Source organism: Ambystoma mexicanum, chromosome 1p, assembly GCF_040938575.1.
Source record: "Ambystoma mexicanum isolate Mex_15411 chromosome 1p, UKY_AmexF1_1, whole genome shotgun sequence".
In the NCBI taxonomy this organism is placed as follows: Eukaryota; Metazoa; Chordata; class Amphibia; order Caudata; family Ambystomatidae; genus Ambystoma; species Ambystoma mexicanum.
This window is the reverse complement of record NC_090921.1, coordinates 215,874,926-215,897,658: the sequence shown is the minus strand read 5'-3', so window position 1 is coordinate 215,897,658 and position 22,733 is coordinate 215,874,926. Positions and strand designations below refer to the sequence as shown.

At 43.2% G+C, this 22,733-nt stretch overlaps 1 protein-coding gene across 2 annotated transcripts in view; it reads right to left on the bottom strand.

Moving 5' to 3' along the window:
* LOC138567894 (transmembrane protein 272-like) overlaps positions 1-22,733 on the bottom strand; it is a 235,437-nt gene that overhangs the window by 177,778 nt on the left and 34,926 nt on the right. The gene's annotated exons all lie outside the window — the stretch shown is intronic.

Sequence of the window (22,733 nt, the reverse complement as noted above, 5' to 3'; positions counted from 1 at the left end):
TGCATCTCCTGTCTGGAAAAGTTCTGCTATCTTTGCCTGACCCACTGCCATGCGTAGGTGTGAAAGTCTCACTTCTTCCCGCTCGGCTTGTCATGTGATTCAGACACCGTGAATTTGCTTCTTCTTCATGTAATTCATATATTTGATTTTCGTTTCATCCATCACTTGCCTTCAGTTTCTTATCTTGACCTTTCTGAGCAGGATATTCAGTTCTTTGCTTCAATTAATTGTAGCTACTGTTCGTCTATTTTAAATGATACAACCTTTTTTTGGCACGATTTGCCCCTGCTGAGTTTTGTTTGTTTGTTTCTGCCACTTATTCTTGATTTGTTAAATATGAAGCTCTCCTCGTGTGGCCTTTAGTAACCTTTGGTTGATTCTGCTTCTTATGGATAGTGGAAGTATACTTATATAACGTGCTTCTTTTGAGATAAATATGTATAGGTGGCGCTTGCCGCAATCTGTCTTCTACTAAGCATAGCAAGTCGCACAATTTTCTTAGCTTTCTTGCGGTTCCAAGCATATGTACATGCGTAAACTGGTTGAAAATCTTCGTCATGCTCACAGCATAAGCTTCTTGCATTGGACATCGTTCTTTCACTTTAGGTTCACGATGTCCCTTGTCCATGGCATTTCGTCTCTTTACGTCGTTCTCTGGGCGTCATACCTTCTATATGTGAGTCAGTCCGGGTTCTTGTGATGTCACCCTTCGTCTTCCATTAAGACCTTTTTGGCTTCTTCAGGGACTGTACTTAGATGATCTTCATTTTGTTTCATTTGTTGATATGGTTTTCTCAATGGGTACCTTACTGCACATGTTTTCCTTGGTATCGGTACTTCAATAGGCGTTGTTCTTCTGATGGGTACTAGAAAGAGCCCCACTGCAGCTCTTTGCTGGTTTATTTGCTCGTCATACGTCACATACTTTGGCGTGAACGTTCCTGGTACTTCAAAATGGACGGTTGGAGTGCGGGCTGTATTTGGGACCTCCTCTACACACCTTAATAAGGTTAACGTTGATTATGAACGAGGAGTAGTCTTGGCCTAATTTTTTTAGGTTGTGATGGGTGCCTAGAATGATAAGCTCGGATTTATCATCATTCAGGCATAGACCATGGGTTGCCATCCATGCCTGGATGATGAGATACACTCTATTTACCAAGGCCAAATCCCTTTTGTAATCCCCAGAAAGTGGGGGGAGAATCTGAGTATCATCTACATAGTTAGTGTAGGTGATATCAAGAAGGTCCAGATCATCAAAAAGGGGCTTAGTAATATGTTGTATATGGTAGGGGAGACGCAGGAACCCTGCGGCATGCCACAGGTGATAGGGATCGGGTTGGCTGCAGCAGTTGGGGAAATCACCCTCATGGTCCTGTCACTTAGGAAAGACTCGATCCAAGTTATCGCCTCTTTGGAAAAGTGGGCGGCTGAATTTAGGTGTCTGCATAGGACCTTGTGGTTTACAAGGTTTAATGCAGCCGAGAGCAGGGACGTCATTTAGGGGTCGCCAGAGGTCGCAACTGCGACCTCTGTGGTCTCCCTTGCGACCTCTGTAGTCACCGTTACGACCTCACTGTTGCGACCTCAAAAAAAAAACCGAAAAACATATATATTTTTTTTAATGCAAGCTCCTGGGCTGTGGCCAGCACCATGTGGCTCTTTTCTTCTGGAGTGGCTGGCTTTCTTGTTCAGGCCCCTTAAAAAAAAGAAAAATAAGAACAAAAGTGCCACAAGTCTAATACTTTCAGCACTGTCCCTAAATAAAAAAGAATAGGAATACCAAATAATGTGTCTTTCTGGAATTCTATACAATAATTGCTAGACTAATTAAAGGTTTATTTCAGGCACACTTCAGGGGGTGAGTCACTGATTTAGTCTATTCTTAAACGCCTCAACTCCGCCTTTCATCCTTCTGCGGTCAATAAATGAGTACCAACACAGGTTTGGTGATATTGGGTGTATATTTTTTCTATATAAAGCGCTTAAGCGTTAAGTGCTATATAATAACACATCATTATCATTTGGTCATGGACGTCTGCTTGCATTCACAGTAATTTGGTAATATGAGCCTATACATACTGATCTTAACGATACATATGGCGATCCATTCTTGTATGAAATGTACATCACATTATAGTGATATCGTAACCATATTTTTTGTAGTGTCACAATGCTATGTGATGCCACTTTCAGTTTTGTCAACGGGTGAACGGTCGTGTTCCATCGCTTCCCGCGATATCACTTTGGGGGGTGGGGGGGGGCAAATGACATCACTTCCTGTGATGTCATCAGGGGGTCAAGGGTCATGCGATGTCACTTCCACTACCCCGGGCATTTTGGTGAAATAATGTCCCTGGCCGAGAGGTCGAGCAGTAGGAAAAGGACTGTTTTCCCTTTGTCTCGTAGCTCATCAATTTGAGCCTTCAGATCAGTAAGGGCAGTCTCAGTCCCGTGTTGAGGACGGAATCCTGATTGTTGTGCTCCTAAGAGCTTGTGGAGTTCTAGGAATTTTTTAATTTGATTGTAGGCGATCTTGTCCAAATATTTTAACAGAAATGGGACTGTCGTGATAGGACGGTAATTTGTGGGTATGAGAGGGTCGAGGGTTTGCTTTGTAAGCAATGGCAGCACCCAAGATTGTTTGAGGTTAGAAGGGACTGATCCAGATGCAAAGGAAGTATTGATGAGTTTGGAAACAAACAGAGAAAGATCTCTTGCAGCATATTTTATGAGCTGGGCTGGGCAGAGGTCGCCTTGGCAATTGGAAGGCTTGAGTGAGAGGATGACTTTCTCTCCCTCAAGAATGGTGGTTTTGGTGAACTTGAAGCGGGCTAAAGCCTCTTATTCCTTCACAGTCTGGGCAGGGGTATTGTGGCTGGGCCGAGGTAAATCATTAAGAGTGATTTTTTGTGGCTATTTTGTTTTGTAGGGTTATTACTTTGTTGCAGAGTGCCTGTTGGATATCTGAACACCAACTTTTATCTTTGGTGCAGGTGTCGGGAATAGGGATAGGGGACTCTAATTCCTTAAGGATGGTAAAGAGTTCCCTCATGCTGGAATTGGCATTGGAAATGCGCTCATTGTATGTGTTATGCTTGGCCAGGTAGATTTCCTTTTTACACTGAGAAGAAATTTCCATTCATTTTGTTCTACTGTCATCTGGAGTAATCTCCACGAATGTTCGCAACTATGCTTCAGTTGTACTAGATCCTTTAATTGGGGGAAAACCACTTGTTTAAGTGAGCTTTGGGTTTGCTCGGCCTAAGTTTCATAGGGGCAATGTTGTCGAGTGTGGTTAACATAATGTTATTGTACTCCTCAACAAGCGTTTCTCGATCTAGATGATCGGGCAACTGGTTGAGTGTGGGTAGGATGGCATGGATCACTTTATTCACTGTGATACTCTTTTTGTTCCTAGTTAGGCATGGCTGGGCAGTCACGGGACCTGGGGGTGTTGTCTGGAGGTGGAAAGTTCAAAGTACAGGAGAAAATGGTCCGTCCATAGTTGTGGGGATATAGTTGTGATGTTGATGGTGCAGTTATAGTCTGCCACCCAATCAAGGATTCTCCCTTTTGTGTGTGTAGGTAAAGTGATTTCTTTGGGTGAAGCCAAGTTCGGCGAGGCTGCCGGCGATGAATGTCACATGTTTATCTAGAGGATCGTTGATACCTAGGTTGAAGTCCCCAAGGAGAAGTAGTTGAGAAGAGATTTTTTGTTTGTTAGAAAGTAAGGTGTTGATATCCTCTTCAAATGTTCCAATGGGGCCAGTGGGTCTGTAGATAAGGTGGATTGTGAGGGTCTGGGAGTTAGATAGGAAAGGTTTAACTGTAAGCACTTCACATGAGTCGGTCACTAGGGGAGGTGTGATTCTCATAGCTAGGCTGGATTCTGCGATCATGGCAATGCCTCCGCCACGCGTCTTGTCCCTATCCTGTCTCAATATGGTATAGCCATCAGGGATTGCTAATGAGAGTAGGAGTCCTGCTGCTTCATGCAGCTATGATTCTGTAATAGCAAGGAAGTCCAGGTTGTCAGCCATTCTGAGGTCAGAGATATTAGTGTCATGAGCAGTCAAGGATCTGGCATTTATTAACGCTGCTTTGAGAGGGAGGGCCATTACTGTTGTATGAGTGCAAATAGGTTTTGTTTTGGAAATAAGGGATCTCGACCTCGTAGTATTGTGGGTGTTGATATTGTCCTTCTTATTATTGGTTTATCTGTAGACTGTGTGTAGGGATCTTGCAAGAGGTTCAAAAAGTCTAGTTAGTCTTGATCTGAGTCTTAAGTTTCTACAAGCTAGGCTACAAGGATTACTTTGAGGTAGGCACGTTAAACTCAGTGCAGGATGATCCATATTACGTGGATTGTCTAGAGGTCTGTTTGCCAGTTTTAGTGGGGCTCGTTCTTTAGCTGTTGGGTGGCTAACAAGACGTGATAAGAAGGTGATAAGCAGTAGAGTTATAATGGCGCTAAGACTATCGATTATAGTGCGCATGATGTACTATAACTAGGATGATGCCTTACACTAGGTTAGGCTGCAGGCCACTGGATCGTTTCTTAAAAAAAAAAAAGAGGCTAGATGCCCTTTGTCTAGATAGGGCACACAGTGGTCACTAGTGCAGTTAATGCACACAGTATTCACTAATGCAATTAATACAAATAGGATAGTTCCAATTATCTCGATAGGGCACACATGGCACACAGTAGTCACTAATGTAATTAATACAAATAGGCTAGTTCCGTTTATCTCTGTAGGGCACACAGGGCAATTAGTCACTAGTGCAATTAATACAGGTAGGCTAGTTCCAATTATCTAGATAGGGCACACATGGCACATAGTAGTCACTGATGTAATTAATACAAATAGGCTAGTTCCATTTCTCTAGATAGGGCATACATAGCACATAGGGCACACAGTAGTCACTGATGTTATTAGTAAAAATAGGCTAGTTAGCATATAGTAGTCACTAATGCAGTTAGTACAGGTAGGCTACTTCCCTTTGTCTAGATTGGGCTCACAATGATCAATAGTGCTATTGGTGTAAAAAGGCTGGTTCTGATATGTCTAGATCAGCTAGGCAGTAGCGCAATGTTGACTGCAAGCTATTGTTAAAAAAAGGTTGGGATCCTCTATAAGCTTGGATTGTAATAGCAGTCGAACATCTGCTGACCAATGGGCATACAAAGCGTGTGCCGATGATTTACCCTGGAGGGGAGACACTGTGGTATTACAGGGAATAACCTACAACGTGCTTTAGCGTAAGGGGCACATTCAATGAGCAGCAATAAAATGAGTGAGGGCTCTTTCCTGAAATATTAATGAAAGTATGAAAGTTACACATACTTAGAAATGTATTACGCTGGTAATGAAAGTAATCAGGTTCGCAGTGTTCCCACCGATAAAGGTGTAGAAGCAATGGTGTGGCCAGTGCATGTACTCACATAGATTAGCAGATCAGTACTTGGGAGACTGGTCGGTCGTGTCACATTGCCAATGTTCTGCAGGCAGATGATATGTCCGGTAGATGTGGCAAGGATATTGGGTAACAGGGTTGGGTGCTCCCGGAGCGAACAGGGGCAAACAGGGCAGTAGGCCTTATAGAGGCCATGAATGAGGCCGCCGGCTCTTCCGCCTGCCGGCAGAAGTGAGTGTTGATATCAAACACAGACCCTCGTTTCTAGGTAACAAGGCAGACACATAGCCTTGTTTTCAGGCCACATCGCGCCCGACATTTTGGAATCCTAACTTGTCGGCACGTGCAGTCCCGAATACAGCTAGAGGCATAAAGTTAAGGGAATCTTGGTACGCTACACAGGCACGGCGTGCAGACTGATGCTCATGCAGGGCGGGGGAGAATTCCTTTGTCGATGCTGGGGCCACTGGGGTCCTAGTGGTCGGCGATGTCCATGATGCCCACGAGGATGGATCCTGGAGAGTGTGGGGGCTCCTGCCCTCTCCAGAACGGTGGTGCTATGAGAAGGGGCAAACAGGACAGTAGGCCTTATAGTGGCCTTGAAAGAGGCCGCCGGCTCTTCCGCCTGCCGGTGGAAGTGAGTGTTGATATCAAACACAAACACTTGTTGCTAGGTAACAAGGCAGACCAATAGATGTAGGTGCACGTAGACCTGATGCTAAACGAACATACATTAGTTTATTTCAGATAGACATGAACCAAATGCTTATGACACACGCAGATAGATAACGGACATATATATATATCTCCTTTGCCAAAGATGCCAAGAATACATATGTCCAGCTTGCACATGCTTAATTGCGACTAACATGGAAAGCTATAAGAACAAAGTTGAAAGCTATAGCTGCACTGAAATAAATGAGTTAGTCATGACTACTCTTAAGTATGCGCTGAACAAGTTGTAATTCCATTACATTTTCAGTTTATTTCATAGCCCGTCTAGGTTTATTTTATTTTATTTTTGCATTTGTTATACACCCAAACCCTCGGGTGTCACAGCGTAGGTTACAGGGATACTTGGTACTTAGTTGGTACAGGATTATTTGGTACTTAGTTGGTACATGTTAGCATATTTGTAAGCATAAAGTTTTGTTACTTAAACAAATTATACAGTTACTTTACATAGTGTTACAGAGTCTAACATGGCTTAACAGTAAAGGTACAGTGGTACAGGATTACATTCTTACAAAAATTATAAACTTTCAGCTTTGGTTATTGTGCAATAGATTTTGAGGCTTGTTTAGAATGTGTTAAATAGCCAGGTTTTAAGGTATTTCTTGAATTTGGTGAAGGACGGCTCATTGGAAATTATGGCTGGAAGTGAGTTCTAAATTCTGGGGGCTGCTACTGGGAAGCTGGAGTTGCCTGTTCTCACATTTGTGAAGCAGGGGATGCAGAGAAGTGTGTCTGTGTTAGATCTGAGTGTTCTGGATGAGATTTTGCAGGTTAGGCAGTGGTTGAGGTTGCTTTGTGCTGTGCCTGTTACACATTTGTGTGCTATGGTGAGTGTTTTGTGTAAGATCCTGGCTTTTATGGGTAGCCAGTGGGCGTCTCTCCTATGTTGAGAAATATGGTCTCTCTTTTTTATGCCTAGTGCTGCTCAGAGGACTTTGTTCTGGATTAGTTGCATTTTGTTTAGGTTTCTTTTGGAGGTCCCTAGTCGGAGTATGTTACAATAATCGATTTTGGTCAGTATGAGGGCTCTGGCTAGGGTGGTGTAGTTTTGCAGTGTGAGGAAGGGTCTGCTTAAGGAAATTAGTTTGGCTGTTTCTGCTGTGGATGATGAAAGAGCACTAATGTGTTTGCACATAGTGAGACTGGAGTCTATATAGACCCCTAGGGTTTTGACTTGTTTGGAGATATTAATTGGTGTGCTGTCATTGACTATGGCTGTGTAGTGTGGGTGCAGTTTATTTAGTCGGTCTGGGGATCCTACTATCATAATCTCTGTTTTTTCTCCATTGAGGCAGAGACTATTTGTCGCCATCCAGTTCTGAATGATGGAGTACATTTTCTTTATAGCGATGTGTCCTGTTCAGGATTGCCAGAGATGGGGATGAGTATTTGTGTGCCATCGTAAAGTTGGTATATATTACTCCCATGGCGTCAAGTGCTGCGAAGAGTAATTTTGTGTATGCGTTATAGAGTATCAGGGAGAGGCAGGAGCCTTAGGGGATTCCCAGTGGAACTGTGCTTGGGTATGCAGCAACATCACCTATTGCTCCTCTTTAGAGAATTGAAAGTTGTTAACAAGCGTAAGACAGAGTTTAATGTGGTCTACTAAATCGAAGACCGCGGATAGGTCTAGAAGTAGCAGATAATGCAAAGTTTGCTTGAATCCCTGATGGCATCCATCTGTTTTTTTTAGGTCCAGTAAAGCAGTCTCCGTACTATGGGCCTCATCACGAGTTGGGCGGTAGCCCCGGCGCTATTAGCGCCGGGGCTATTAGTGCTACCGCCAAACACTCCGGCTCCATTAGTGCCGGATCACAGGTTTGACGGAACGGTTGGTTCCCATTCCCCATTGGGCCCATTCGGGAATTCCTCATTCCCCATTGGGCCCAATGGGGAATTTTTGCGCTATTACCGCCGGCGGATTTCCCTCCGGCGGTAACAGCGGTGAAAATCCGCTGAGGCCATAATCTGGCAGACCCTTAAATGTGGCGTTAATAGCGCTACTGCCGCATCTAAGGGTTACTGCTAGACTCGTGATGAGGCTATATGTTTAGTGCGGAAGCCTGTATGTCTTTCCCCTAGTAGCTGGTTGTTTTCAAGATGGGAATGGACTTGTGTATATACAATTGTATCTATTATTTTGAGGAGGAAGGGCACTGTGGTGATGGGCCTTTGGCTGGTAGGGGTGGTAGCGTCTAGTGTGGGTTTTTTGAGGAGTGGGGTGACCCAGGCTTCTTTGATATTAGTTGGGACAGTATTGGATTTAAAAGAGGCATTAAAGAAGTTGGTGATGATGGGTGATAGTATGGGTGCGCAGTCCTTAACTAGTTTGGCCGGGAAGCTGTCTCCTTTACAATTGGATGGTTTGAGTTAGGCTGTGGTTTTAAGCACAGAATCAGTGTTCACTGGTTTGAAATTAAATTTGGGAGAGTTGGAGGTGGTGTGTGCCGATGTTGGTAATATTGGTTCAGTGGTGGGAGCTAAGAGTTTTCTATGTGTCTCTATTTTATTTTGGAGTGTGTTTATCTTAGATGCTAGCGCATCCTGGATGGTGGTGCACCATTCCTTGTTCACATTAACTAGGCGGGGAGGGAGGTTGGGGGTTTCTAATTCTCTAATGATGGAGAATAGCTCTTTACTGTTGGAAGTGGCGTTAGCGATGCATAGGTTGAGGGAGTTGGCTTTCTGAGTAAGTATTTCCACTTCGTAAACTTTAGACATTTGCTCGAGTTGTTTTTTGGACTCATTGGTGGCATTTTTCTTGTAGAGATGTTCAAGTGCTCTTTTGTTTCTTCTAAGTCCGATGAGGTCGTCATTGAACCATATGTTGCTACGTTTAAGCTTAGGGCGCTTAAGTTTGAGAGGTGCTCAATCATCTATGGCTGTTTTAAGGCAGCTGTGATAGTGTAGCGAGATGTCATCTGGGTTGGTGTCATCTATGGAGTGAGCAGAGAGTAATTTGTCTAGCACGGGAGATAGGTTGTCACTAGTGAGATTCTTTGTGTTTCTTACTAGTATGGGAGCGGATGTTCTAATAAGAGGTGGGGATCCTTTGGATAGAACAATATTGAATCTGATAAGGAGATGATCTGTCCAGGAGATCTCAAGGATCTCTTCTAGTAGAATTGTATTCAGTTTGAGGATCCAGTCAAGGATTCTCCCTTTTCAATGGGTAGGGGTTCTGACAATTTGGGAGAATTGCATTTCTAGGAATGCATTGTGGAAGGAGGTGGCCTTGAGGTCGGAGTTATCATTGAACCCTAAATTAATGTCTCCTAGGAGAATGAATTTGGTATTGGGTTTAAGAGAGGGGGAAATGAGGAGAGGTAGTTCTGTATCTGGACTACTGGTACAGCTGGGGGCTCTATAGACTATTAGAAAGTTGATGGTGGTTTTTGGGTCGGTTGCTAGTTTGAGAGCTAGGAGGTTGACACGTGTTTCAGGGTTCTGAGCCTTTTTCAAAACTGGGCCTCTACTCGATATTAGGGCAAGTCACCTTATTCCTTGTTTCAGGATCCCATACCAGTCCCGGTATAATCCCTTCCTCCTTATTGATTCAGCGCACTCCTGTCATTCTCCTAGTGTCGGCACTCATAACAGAAATAATGAGGACTAGGAGACAGACTTCAAATACATGGAGAGGCAGACAGCGCGATTCAGCTAAAGGAAGTCAGACAGAGCTTCCAGCGCAGACACAGTGCACATCCTAGCCAAGGACGAGCGTAGACAGAAAGCTTCCAGTTTACCAAGACGATAAGGCACCTGCAAGGAATTTAGTTAAAAATCCTCATAATTACAAGCAAGTGAGCCCCATTTCGTACACACACGACCTGGAAGAGGAGGACAATGCCTATTCACTCAAGGTAGATGGAGGGAAGCTGTTCCCATTGAACCAGATGTAGAAAGATACAATTACCACCAAGGTTAATAACTGACTATACTCTCTCAGGCTTAGGCGATCAAAGAAAAGATGGCAACATGATGGAACAAACAGCACCTTCGTGCTCGTTCCCATCGCCTTGAAATGGTCCACCCGGTCTGGTAGCTGTCCAAGGTCCCAAAGCTGGGAAGACACTTTTTAACCAATCATTAGATAACCTTTAACAATAAAGACATAATGTGCAGGAGTCAATATATTCTCCACTTTGCTGCAACTTTGTAGTTGTTGTATGTAGAGGTGGTCCCAAGAGGAGCCGCCAGATATGGCGATCCAATAACTATACTAACACCTATGTATTGTATATGCAGTTTCCCTAAACTGACCAATCCCCATCCCTGATAAGTTTTGGAGGACGTAACTTGTTCTTGTGACCTCGCTCATGGTTAATACGGTGTGACTCACATTTGGAGGATGCAAGCTCTGGATACGACATGCTGTTCTGTGAGGGGTGAGAAGACAGACTTTGTGTGAACTGGGAAAAGGCACCTTTGACGGATTTAAAATCGCAGCAGTGCACGGTGAAAGAAAAGATACATTTGAAATACGGCGCATTTGGAAGATATTTCATCATATAAAATCACAGCAAGCATAGACAAAGGTTATTTCGTTTTTGTAAAAGTGTACACTGGTTTCCTAGGTAAACTGTAGCCCATCTGTGTGCATATACTTAATAATGAATCTACGGCTGTTATGACATAGTAGAAAGGAAAGATTGCATTATGAACAGCAGGCCTAGGTGTAATACAAAATATTACATGTTAAACCCATCACGTCAATGTAAAATGCTATTCTTTTAAAATTATGTATGTAGCTTGTTTTTCTCGCAATGAACTGGAAGGCCTGGGTCTCTGAAACTTTGACCTCAAGACCTTTGGCTGAGGACCTCTAGGAGAGGAAGGTCTGGTTTTCAGTTTAAATGCTAAAAATTACAGAGGAGTAGATTGGAATTGTGGAGGTGGCAGATAAGCCGGCCAGCAGAAGTGACCTCCAGGTCAGGTTTCCCCATTAACTGTGCATTAGCTTCGAACAAAAAACCTTTGAAGCCCAGGAGGGGAGTGCATGATCACATGGGCCAGCCAGATATCCCAATCAGGTCACAGGAGAGAAATTAAACCTACGAAATGGTGGGGGCTGGTGTGAAACTCAGGGACACTTTTTGGTGTCTTGGCATGGACTAACATTGAATACATTTTCTTGAATAAAAAACTCATTGTGTTCCACTGAGCTCATTTAAAGGGGATCAGAAGCCTTTTGGGACATGTAAAAACGAATTCTGGGTGATGTATACAATTTAAATTATGAAGACAATTATGATTCTGCCTTCCCATAATTCCAAAGGAATAGAAAGTTGGTGTGATGATAGGTTATGGAAGTAAGGTTTGTCTCAGCAAGGGGAAGTTGTGACTATTTCGGCTCAGGAGTAAATCAATAAAAAGAGTAACTCCTCCCAAGCTGATTAGTACTTTTCGACTCACCATAAAATGTAGAACTCAAAATATATATGTGTCTCCAGTTATCTGAAAAAGTAGGGTAGTTGCCATGTTGTTAGAGTTTAAGGTCACTGAAAAAGTGAAACTCACTTGTAATTTTGGGGTGATGAATCTTTCTCCTCCCTCAGCCTGCATCATTCACACCCCCTAACTCCTTGTCCTATTAGCTGGCAATGGGTGTATTGGGGAGGGAGAGGGAGAGAGCTAGCCAATCCATAGCGGGGGAATTATGATAATAATGTAATGTCACCAGCCTGCGCTCAGTTTTGAATCTGAGAGGGATCTTTCTTTGACTTTTCAACTCTTGGGACCTTTCTTTGGACATTTGATTTCTCCCTTGACTTTCCTACTCTAGTGCTGGGCCTTAAACATTATGTGGTAGATAGAGACTGGGACATCTAGAAGCTAGCTGGGCCTGCCATGCAAGGAGCCAGAGGATGTCTCGGTGCTGGGGACTACACTGGACTGAAGCCTTTGACCAGATCTCTACTGTCCTCAGAGGAGCCCTGCTGTACCCTGGATGCCCCATCGCCAAGGCCTCCCATGTAAGAAGATTAATCTAAATGCCAACAAAAGTGTGGGTGGGGGGAATCTGACAGTCTTAATGTCCATCTCGCAAAGCAGGCAGAAGGGTGAAACTGGGGAGAACTTTGGCCCATTTTATTAAATCCAACTCAAATGAATTCCACTTTTGAAAATCACCCTATCCATTTTAATCGAATTGTGTTGGGAACTGCCTGCCTTAATCCTTTCCATTAAATTGTGTTGAGGGGGAAGCTGTGTAGATTCTTAGCACATTGAACTGAAGTTAAACCAAATAATTCCCATATAGAAAATCACGGGATGAGTGTTTTTAGAGTTTGAAATTAACAAAGTTCAAGCCCAGTGTGTTAGAGCTGGTATAGACACTAAAGACTTGGGTGACTGTCCTTCTGAAACCCCTGACTCCTGTCCCGAAGGGGGTGTCCATACTCCCAAAATAAGTAACCCTAAAACGCTGCTATTTAAGTGAATGTAAAGTGTCCAAAACAACATTTCTCCATTTATTTTCTCAAAGCCCTGCATTTCATGCAAATAAAAAGCCCAAAATGATGTTCCCATTGAGTTCCTTTCCTGGCTTTGCCTTTCAATCAAAAAAACCCAAAATATTTTTTTTCATTTTGTCTATTTGTGAAACCCTGCCTTTCAATAAAAATCCAAAACGATGTTTTCTTCTGTCTTCCCACTCACTGTACCTTGCTTTCTAATTAAGGAGTCATATAACTAATGCTTGGGAGTGGTGGTTGCTGGGAGAGAAGAGCATTGTGACAATCCAAGCAATCACTGGGGTTGTCCAAATGTAATAATTGTTAATGTGCAAGAAATCCTCTTTGTGTTGTTTGATGTACAGTCTCTAAATGTTACCTGTGTGTGTGTGTGTAGTATATGTAAGCTCATTAGAAATACAAGTCAGTCAATTGGTGCAAGTAATTTGAAATTGTGACATTGTGTAGTGCCATAGGTGGCTGATGTTTTGGTTGCTATTGTTCCTGGTCAAACCTTAAATAAATATATATTCTTACTATCCATTGGCCTGGATCCTAGCTCATTGGTGGTACAGAAGGTATTTGTTGGGGTGGTGCGAGACAGGTTGGAGTCCTCACTAAAGTTGAATCCGTATAAGCGCTTTGGGTGCCTGCCACCTTGCTTGGAGGGGAATAGAACTCCCTGCGTTGAGAGTAACCACCTAATAAATCACAACCAAGAGTGTGATCCCTGTCATTTTTGTTGGATAATAAAAACAGTAAATTTTGCCCAATGGTTGAGTCTTGGGTTTGCGTCAGGGATTTTGCTGGGGCCTAAGTATACTCTTACTAGTAATCGAGGTAACTGCTAAAGGGACCCCTGTTGCCCCTTTACATCATTATTCAGTGGCAGATTTAGTCCCTCAAGGGCATCTAGGCACGGGAACTTAGTAGCATTCTTTATTTTAGTATGTAATTGTTTTTCTGACAAAATATTTAATTGCGTCATATTGAAAGTCATTTCTATTAAATATCAAAGCACTATTCACACAGAAAATTGTCGTTCTTTTGTACTGTTTAAAATATGAGCTTTTCTAATCTTTCACATACCATCACCCAGTGGATCTGTTTTGTATCCAAGTACTGTGTGGCATAGTTTCTTTAGAATATCTTAGCTGCTGGCCTTCTGTGCCCTTTGCTGTAACCATTGTAACCATGCATTGCTATGCATTGCTACTGCAGCATTTCAGGCCATATTGGTATCCCTTCATAGTGAAGTGCTTGAGCAGGCTGGAGGCAATGCGGCAGCAGTGTAAAACAACCCATAGGGACAGGATGGATCATGTGTGGTCCACAGCCTACGTGCCGAGTATGTCTATTGAACAATCTGCTCATGTTCAGTAAGGTTAAAGCTGCGTTAGATCAACTGAGCTGGTGTAGAGCTGTGGATGGCTTTCAGAACTATGATTCACTTAAGCACGTTAGTTATGAGCATAAACGATTGGGGGTCTTAGAACTCTACTGAACTCGGTTTCCTAATATTTGGGTTTATCGAGTATTTATGCGTTGTTGGCGGAATATTCATTGTACAAAGGAAGTGCAGGCCCGGTGGAACATTATTAGAGTTTCACATATATGTTGACGGTTCTGTAATTTGCAAGGTAGTTTGGTGACACTGAACCATCTTTTATTAGATGGTCCAAAATGTATAGATCTCAGAATGAGTTATTTTAACAAATGGTTGAATGAGGAGTGCTCTGTAGAGAACGGGAAGTTTTGGAATCTGTGTTGAAACGGCCATCTAGTGTCTCTGCAGGAAGTCCCGCCACCCTCCTGCCGAAGTGCTGGAAGCCAGAAGTCGTGCCATGCGTGACACCGGTGGTTGTGCCTATTCCATGGAGAGTCTTCGAGAAAAGGTATCCACTAAGAAAACTCTATCTGATGTATTCCCATAGACATGACAATCTCTTGGAAGAGGTACCCGAAGGAATATGAAGATGAAAGCAAGAGACGTTTGTGACATCACAAGAGATGAGCGTGATAGTTGAGTTGAGAATTGTGGCTAAAGAAATGGATGTATAGAACTTATGAATCTGACGACGAAGTAAAGAATCGAGTAAACTTTCATATGCTAAGTGAAGAGTACACGTGTGAAGAGCACTGCAGAAAATGCAAGCCGTTTAATAACGGTATAGATGCAGCAACACAAGTAGACTAAGTAATCATAGAGGCTAGCTATATGTAGAGAATATACTGCAGGCGGTGCCACCATTGTATAGAATCTGGACTCAGTGTCACATCTTTAGTAAGCTTAAGCCCATGGAGAAGATGGCTGAAAAATGTGTTGCAGCAAGAAAGTAGCTGGAATCGAGGAAGGACAGAGAAAGGCTATCTGGCCTGGTGTCAAAGGCTGGAGCAGCCAAGAACTTGTGTATCTATCCTTGAAGAACAGTGAAGGTGAGAGGCTGAGTCATCCCTTGCTAAGGTGCAAAGAAAGAACACTCTAAGTGCCACGTTTTATTCATTTAATACAATTAAATGCTAGAAAATGAGCCAAATTGTGGTCTCCTGTCAAGTGAGCTACGGATGGAAATAGAAGGTGGGCATGCAACTCTAGCTGCCTGGTATCAGAAGCGATGTACAAAAACAGTCCCGATACTCAAGCATGCTAATCTGTCAAGGCAAATAGAGTGATATCAACAGAAGTGGGTCGAAAGGATTGTGTTATAGGTGTGGGTTTGGGTTTCCGCACAAAGGTCGATGTCTGGCCATTGGTAGAAGATGTGTGGGATGTGGTCTGAGAAATCACTTTTGGGTCATATGCAAAAGAGAGAACATCTTCATTGTCAACCTGTGGAACCAATGCACAGTCAATGTCGAATGGGGAGGTGAGCCGGAGAGAACAAGTTGAGCAGAATAATGTGGCCACACCAGATCAAGGACTAATGGGTAGAGGAAAGGGGCTGCCGTGGGAAGAGTTACAGGAAAATCCACAAGTCCTAAGAAGTCATCGAAAGATTAAAAAATAAGAGATAGCGTGTGCTCACACTCCCATTTATTCCCAGGTTTGAGGATACTTTGCAAGACCAAGTTCAAAGACTATCTATAGGGCAGAAGGTGATGAAAGATGTTGGGCTAATTGGGTGGGGAGACACAGTCAAAGTCCTCCCACTGACACCTGGGGTACCAGGATGCGTGCTGCTAGTGAGCCGAATGTTTCAGAAGAGCACGAGGGTGCCAACCAATTGTAGAAGGCTGTATAACAAAGAGCCTTATAGTTTGATAGCCAACGATGTGCTGTTTGTCAAATAACTGTTGAAGATGACTTGCACTGAGGGTGGGTATAAGTTGCCCACCTGACTGTAGAGACCCAATCACAACGCAATCCCTTATAGAAAGTATACTTAGATGATCCCTTTAAGCCAACCACAACCTTGCATAGGTTTTTCTTATTTGCCACCTAATATGACATCACAAGCAAGTTTTTACTATATAAATGTAATTGTTTATGAAATACTTTGAGTTCTCGAATGAGATTATGCTGTGCGACGTCCGTTGATGTCCATTGTAACTCCATGTTTTAGACATTTGATAATAAAACAGTTAAAAGACTTTGTCTTCTTCTTGAGTTGTTTTATTTGGTGTAAGAGTTACTCTGCATCCCATCTATTGCACGAATATGCTAGCTATTGAAGGGCCAAAAGCTAAAAGTTTCATTATTGTTTATGTATAGGTTTGTACATGCATTTGTGCCTTGTTCGAGCTATATAAAATTTTAAATAAATGTAAATCGGGCCATAATTCATGTTTTTATACCCAAAATATTCTCAGCTTCTGGTAGCCTACACAGGGCCATACTAATGCCTTCTGGTTGCACCGGTTTTTAACGGAACCCTTTGCTGGAATGATCTGGTAATGGAACATAGGACCATTACTGCATGCTCAGTGGTAAGCAGCCCTTAAGACTCACTTTCACTTACTGCACCATTCCCAACAATTGCACGGCCCACCATCCTTGCAGAAAATGCCTCAGCGGCTCCTCTGCACCAGTACACCATATATGGCACACAACGTTCCATATTTCCCTTATCCTCACTACCTTAGTTAATTTGTCACTATCTGTATAACATCGAGTGTGTCACTAATGTTACCTGTGTGAGTCACTCTTTATAAAAGTACTGGCCCGGGATGACAGCTCAGGGGAAACTAATTTGTCTCGGAAGCCCAACAACACAGATCATCACAGGTTCGAATCCCAGGCGCACGCTTATAGACTATACTCCAGTATTAAGTGTTTATTTTTGTATGTGTTTACCGCTCAAATGATATCTTTTACAAAAGAATTAATAAAACAATACTATTCCTACATATAACATTTCCTTAAAGTAAAATAATATTCATACATACGACATTTACTTGAAATACAACAATCTTCCCGATACAAAGAGAGAGACTTCCTATTTTAAAAACCACCTCTCCTCTAAACTGATTCACTAGGTTTCAGGTAGCTTTCAATTGTACGCCACAAACACAAATGTTCCATCTGCCAGGATTCAGAATCAGAGTTTAAACAAGAACACCAAAAGACCTTGGTCTTAATCTAATCGTAATTACATACAAAAGGTCGCAAAATACACATACAAAGTGAACCTAACAACTCACACTCTGTAAACACATCCTTTGCTGTTTCAAGTATACTTGGTCGTCGGCAAATTCTACAACATCTATGTTCTAGAGGAAGATTTCATTGAGGGCCCATTACAACTAAGAGAGGAAATTTGTTAATATGCAATGGAAGAATCAGGTATTTCACTCCAGGGCTAGGACTTAAATGTGGGGCTTTAAGAATATGTGAGTGACATTGACCACATACAGAGAGTTCCCCAATGGGGCAAACGGCGCACAGTTCTTTATGCAATCAAAAGATTCACATTTTTTCTTAAAAGCACTTCTCAACCTTTCATATTCCAACATCACTTCCGTTGGAAATGGCCAGTCCAACAACAGGAAAAAAATCCCCATTTAGTTCTACAAAAATCCTGCCTCTAGACATGGGCTCAGATTTAAAATTTGCACCAAGTATTGCCAGCACGGGACATTTAGGGTCTATGGGAATTTGAAAGTGTAGTTCACCCCTTTTCTTAAGTAGTTGACTGCTCAAAGAGACTAGGCCAAGTTCCAATCTTTTATACTCCACTGGAGTAGATGGAGGCAATTTTAGTATTTTCCTCCAGAAAAAGCCTTCGAGACAATCCCGCCACTTTACATCCCTAATAGCAATCGCCTCCAAACAATATAAAAAATCAAAACGCCTTCAATTGTAAAACCTTCACTTTGTCAAGCAACATTATTTAGCCTATAAGTGAGTTGTCTGGCCTTTCTACTTCTCGCCTCTGAATTCAGCATAATCCATAACTGCACTAAGCTCGATGCCCATGTATGTATATCTGTCTATGTATTCAAAAACAAACCAGGGAGTTGCCATTGCAACACGATGGACTTTCTTTCTTGTTATCAGCATGGTCTTGGACTTATCTAAATGTACTGTCAGGCTTTTAACACTTGCATATTCAATAAGTACCTTTAACATATTCCTCATTCCAACATAGGTATGGTCCAGGAGCACCAGGTCATCAGCATATAATATGGTAACCACCTTGGTGCTCCCTATCCTAGGTGGACAGCGGCCTGAGTCTAAAGCCAACTTCGATGGTAAGTCTGCCAAATACAGGTTGAAGAATAGGGGAGCCAGCACACAATCTTGCTTGACTCCCCTATTCGATACTGCCTGGGCGGACTAAGCACTTTATAAAAGATTAATTAAATAATTACTCGTTAACTAAGTGAACTCTTAAGTACCCACTCACGTCTCCCAAGTGTGGATTTTTGACCAAGGGCTCATCTCCACACCACAAAATGCCTACTGGAAGTTGCAAAGACTGCAACCCTTAGCCATGCTCAACACCTACACTAGGGTCTCGAGGAGCCGGGAACTCTGTCCTCACCTTTCAGGTAGATCGTTATTGCAGCGACCCTGATAGTCATCAGCGCCAAGAGGCCATGCAAATGGCATAAACTGAGCTTTACAGATGCTGGCTAACATAATATGGTTGCACATATTAGGGGGATTGTCAGTCCTTCAGGCTGTGCTTCAAGGTGCGAGCAGAGACAATGGTGGATGAAGAAGCACAGTTCTAGGATGAAGAAAACAATAGCAAAGATCAAGTTGTGGTCATCTATTGCAATGATCAACTTGTGGTCATCAATAGCAATGATCAAGTTGCTGTCATCAGTGGTTGAGCACAGAGCAACCAAGGAAAATCGGTCTTCATCAAGGAGCACAAGACCGGGTAGTACCAAAACCTAGGGAGTGGAAATATACAACTCCCTTGGCGCGAGCCAGCTAGGGGCAACATTGCCCTGATGTTGCCACAAGCCACTACCAGCAACAAGAATGTCAGGCAAAAAGCTGAGGAGCAAGGTGGTTTTGTGGAGGGCTGTCATGTCCTCTTTAGTCCATACTCAAAGAAAATAAACACTGGAACCATCTGCACACACTTGCACATGATTGGTAAATCTGGGGTAGGTGTGTCCTGCGCCCAGCGCAGAATATTAGTTACTATGCAGCAAGCGTGAAACACAGTATTATTCACTACGGGCAGGTGTGTCCTCAGACCTGAACAGAATATCAGGCAGAGATGAAGACTGTATGAGGAAGATGCCCTCCACTCCTCAAAACAAAACATAGAATTAACTACTATAAGCCCTCTGATCTGGACAGACTAGAGGCGCACTGGAATGGAGGACCAGCCATACGGGGTGGTGTCACTATGGGAAGGGGTGTCCTCGGAGCAGAAAAGAGTATCAGTCCTTATGGGGTAAGTATGTTCTCAGACCTGAAAACAGTACGATTGTACAGGCAGGCAGGCCTGAACACAGTTGCAGTCAGTATGGGAAGGGGTGCCCTCAGTCAGACCTGGACAGAGTGTCGGTCGTTATGGGGTAAATGTGTTGTCAGACCTGAACTAAGTATCACTCACTATTGCGCATATGTGCCCTCAGACCTGAAACGTCTATCAGCCACTATGGGCAAGGGGTGTCCTTAGAGCAAAACAGAGTATCAGAGACTTATGGGATCCTGCTTCATGAATAAAACGGGGTCCTGCACAATGAAAAAAACGGGGTCCTCCTCAATGAAAAAAAACATTCTCCGGAACGTTTGTTGCAGCACAATGTTGGAACACCCTCCCCACTACAATTAGATCGGAAGCCGCATTCTGGCCATTCAGAGCCATGGTAAAATCATGGCTACTAGCCTAAACAGCTAGACTCTCACTGACATGACCGGCTAGCCGCCGCTCTCTACCTGTAGTAATGTTTACTCCACCTACAGCCTATTCAGGACCAACCTGTAACCCGGTCCGCATTAGCCACTGTAACTTTTTTTCTTTTTTTGCATATTCTCTGTACATACTTTTCTCGGTATATTCTACGCTTTTATGTAAACATTCAGAGCCTGGACTAATGTACGCTCTGTCTGTTGTACTATGATGCTCGTGTAACGATATGTAACTCTGCTGTACACATGATTATACGCCCAGTTACCTGAAGGTTCGGATGCGCTTTATAAATAAACAAACTAAACTAAACTAAACTAAACGAACCACGCTTCAATTCAGATGTGCCTGAAATGTGAATGGGTGAGTGCAAAATCTTGACTGCACTTCCAGAGACAATTATCTGTCTGATAATTACCTGACTTCCTATAAGCCAGTCCACTGTGAGAAAGAGAGATCTAAAGGCAGCAGCGAGCCCGACAATATAAAAACTCTGGTGTAACCTTAATACCTTAATCCAATGGTTTCTATATTGAGCCTTCCTTAAGTAAAGATAATGTTGGCTAAGCCACCAAATGCCAGAACCGCTTATATTTCATACTAGCGGTAACACCTGGCGTTGCCGTGTCTGTAGCTGACATGCACGTGGGGGTCTGCTATAGTCTTGTGAATGTTTTGTGTCCCAACTTCCTATTTTTTTAAAATTGCAAAATTGGAAATCGCTCAACAGGGCCCCACCCTGCTCCACCCCTGTGCAGGGCGAATGGATGGGTCTGGTCAAAATTCACTATCATCAGTTCCCCCCTGGATTGGTATGCCGACCTTGTGTCTTAACTTCCCATATTAGTCACACAATCGTCCATCTCCCAAAATCACCTATACTGTTAGCACAGGGCCGGATCGCACCCTGTGCAGGGCGAATGGGTGTGGGTGGTCATATTTCATGATCGCCAGTACACCCCAGACTGGTACGCCGACCTTGAGCCAAAATTTCAGCCCACCAACTGTTGTGGGGCTGGAGCCAACACTCTCGAAATTGGTAATCTCCCGAAATCCCCTATACTGATAGTGCAGGACTGGACAGCGCCCTGTGCAGTGCGAATGCGTGGGATTGATCAAATTTCACTATCGCAGCAAATCCCAGACTGGTATGCCGACCGTGGGCCAAATTTGTGCAACCCCAACCCAAACAAGCAAACACACTTTCACAAGTATATATATTGAATGAAGCCACCTTCCTCCCTTTCTCTTCCCGATCCCACTGGGCGGACCAGACCCGCAGTTTGAAGACCACTGCCATCATCTAATGAATATCCTAATCGGCTATCATTTTAATCATCGTCAATAGGTAGGAAATCAAGGAATTAACAATAAACAATTTCAGAAAAAACTAATTATCACTGGGTTTTGCCGAATTATGTTGAATGCGATTGTGGATGTGTAACACTCAGCCACAATCTCATTCTAACTCATCCACTTCCTCAAGCAACCCTATCTACCCTCAATCACATTCAAACTCATCCATTACCACGTTCAAACCCATCCACTATCTCATTCACACTCACTCATTACCTCATTCCAACTCATCCACCAACACATTCAAACTCACCCACCAACCCATTCAAACTCACCCACCAACTCATTCAAACTCACCCACCAACCCATTCAAACTCATCCACCAACCCATTCAAACTCATCCACCAACCCATTCAAACTCATCCCGCTACACATTCAAACTCATCCCGCTACACATTCAAACTCATCCTGCTACACATTCAAACTCATCCCCCTACACATTCAAATTCATCCCGCTACACATTCAAGCTCATCCCGCTACACATTCAAACTCATCCCGCTACACATTCAAACTCATCCCGCTACATATTCAAGCTCATCCCGCTACACATTCAAACTCATCCCGCTACACATTCAAACTCATCCCGCTACACATTCAAACTCATCCCGCTACACATTCAAACTCATCCACCAACACATTCAAACTCACCCACCAACCCATTCAAACTCACCCACCAACTCAAACTCACCCACCAACCCATTCAAACTCATCCACCAACCCATTGAAACTCATCCCGCTACACATTCAAACTACTTCCCGCTACTCATTCAAACTCATCCATCTACACATTCAAACTCATCCCGCTGCATATTCAAACTCACATTGAAACTCATCCCCCCACACTTTCAAACTCATCCCGGTACACATTCAAACTCAAACCCCTACACATTCAAACTCATCCCCCTACATATTCAAACTCATCCCGCTACACATTCAAACTCATCCTGCTACACATTCAAACTTATACCCCTACACATTCAAACTCATCCCGCTACACATTCAAACTCATCCATCTACACATTCAAACTCATCCCCCTACACATTCAAACTCACCCCGCGGCACATTCAAACTCATCCCCCTACACATTCAAACTCACATTCAAACTCATCCCGCTTCACATTCAAACTCATCCCGCTACACATTCAAATTCAAACACCTACACATTCAAACTCATCCCGCTACACATTCAAACTCATCCCCCTACACATTCAAACTCACATTCAAACTCATCCCCCTACACATTCAAACTCACATTCAAACTCATCCCGCTACACATTCAAACTCATCCTGCTACACATTCAAACTCAAACCCCTACACATTCAAACTCATCCCCCTACACATTCAAACTCATCCCCCTACACATTCAAACTCATCCCGCTACACATTCAAACTCATCCCGCTACACATTCAAACTCATCCCCCTACACATTCAAACTCATCCTGCTACACA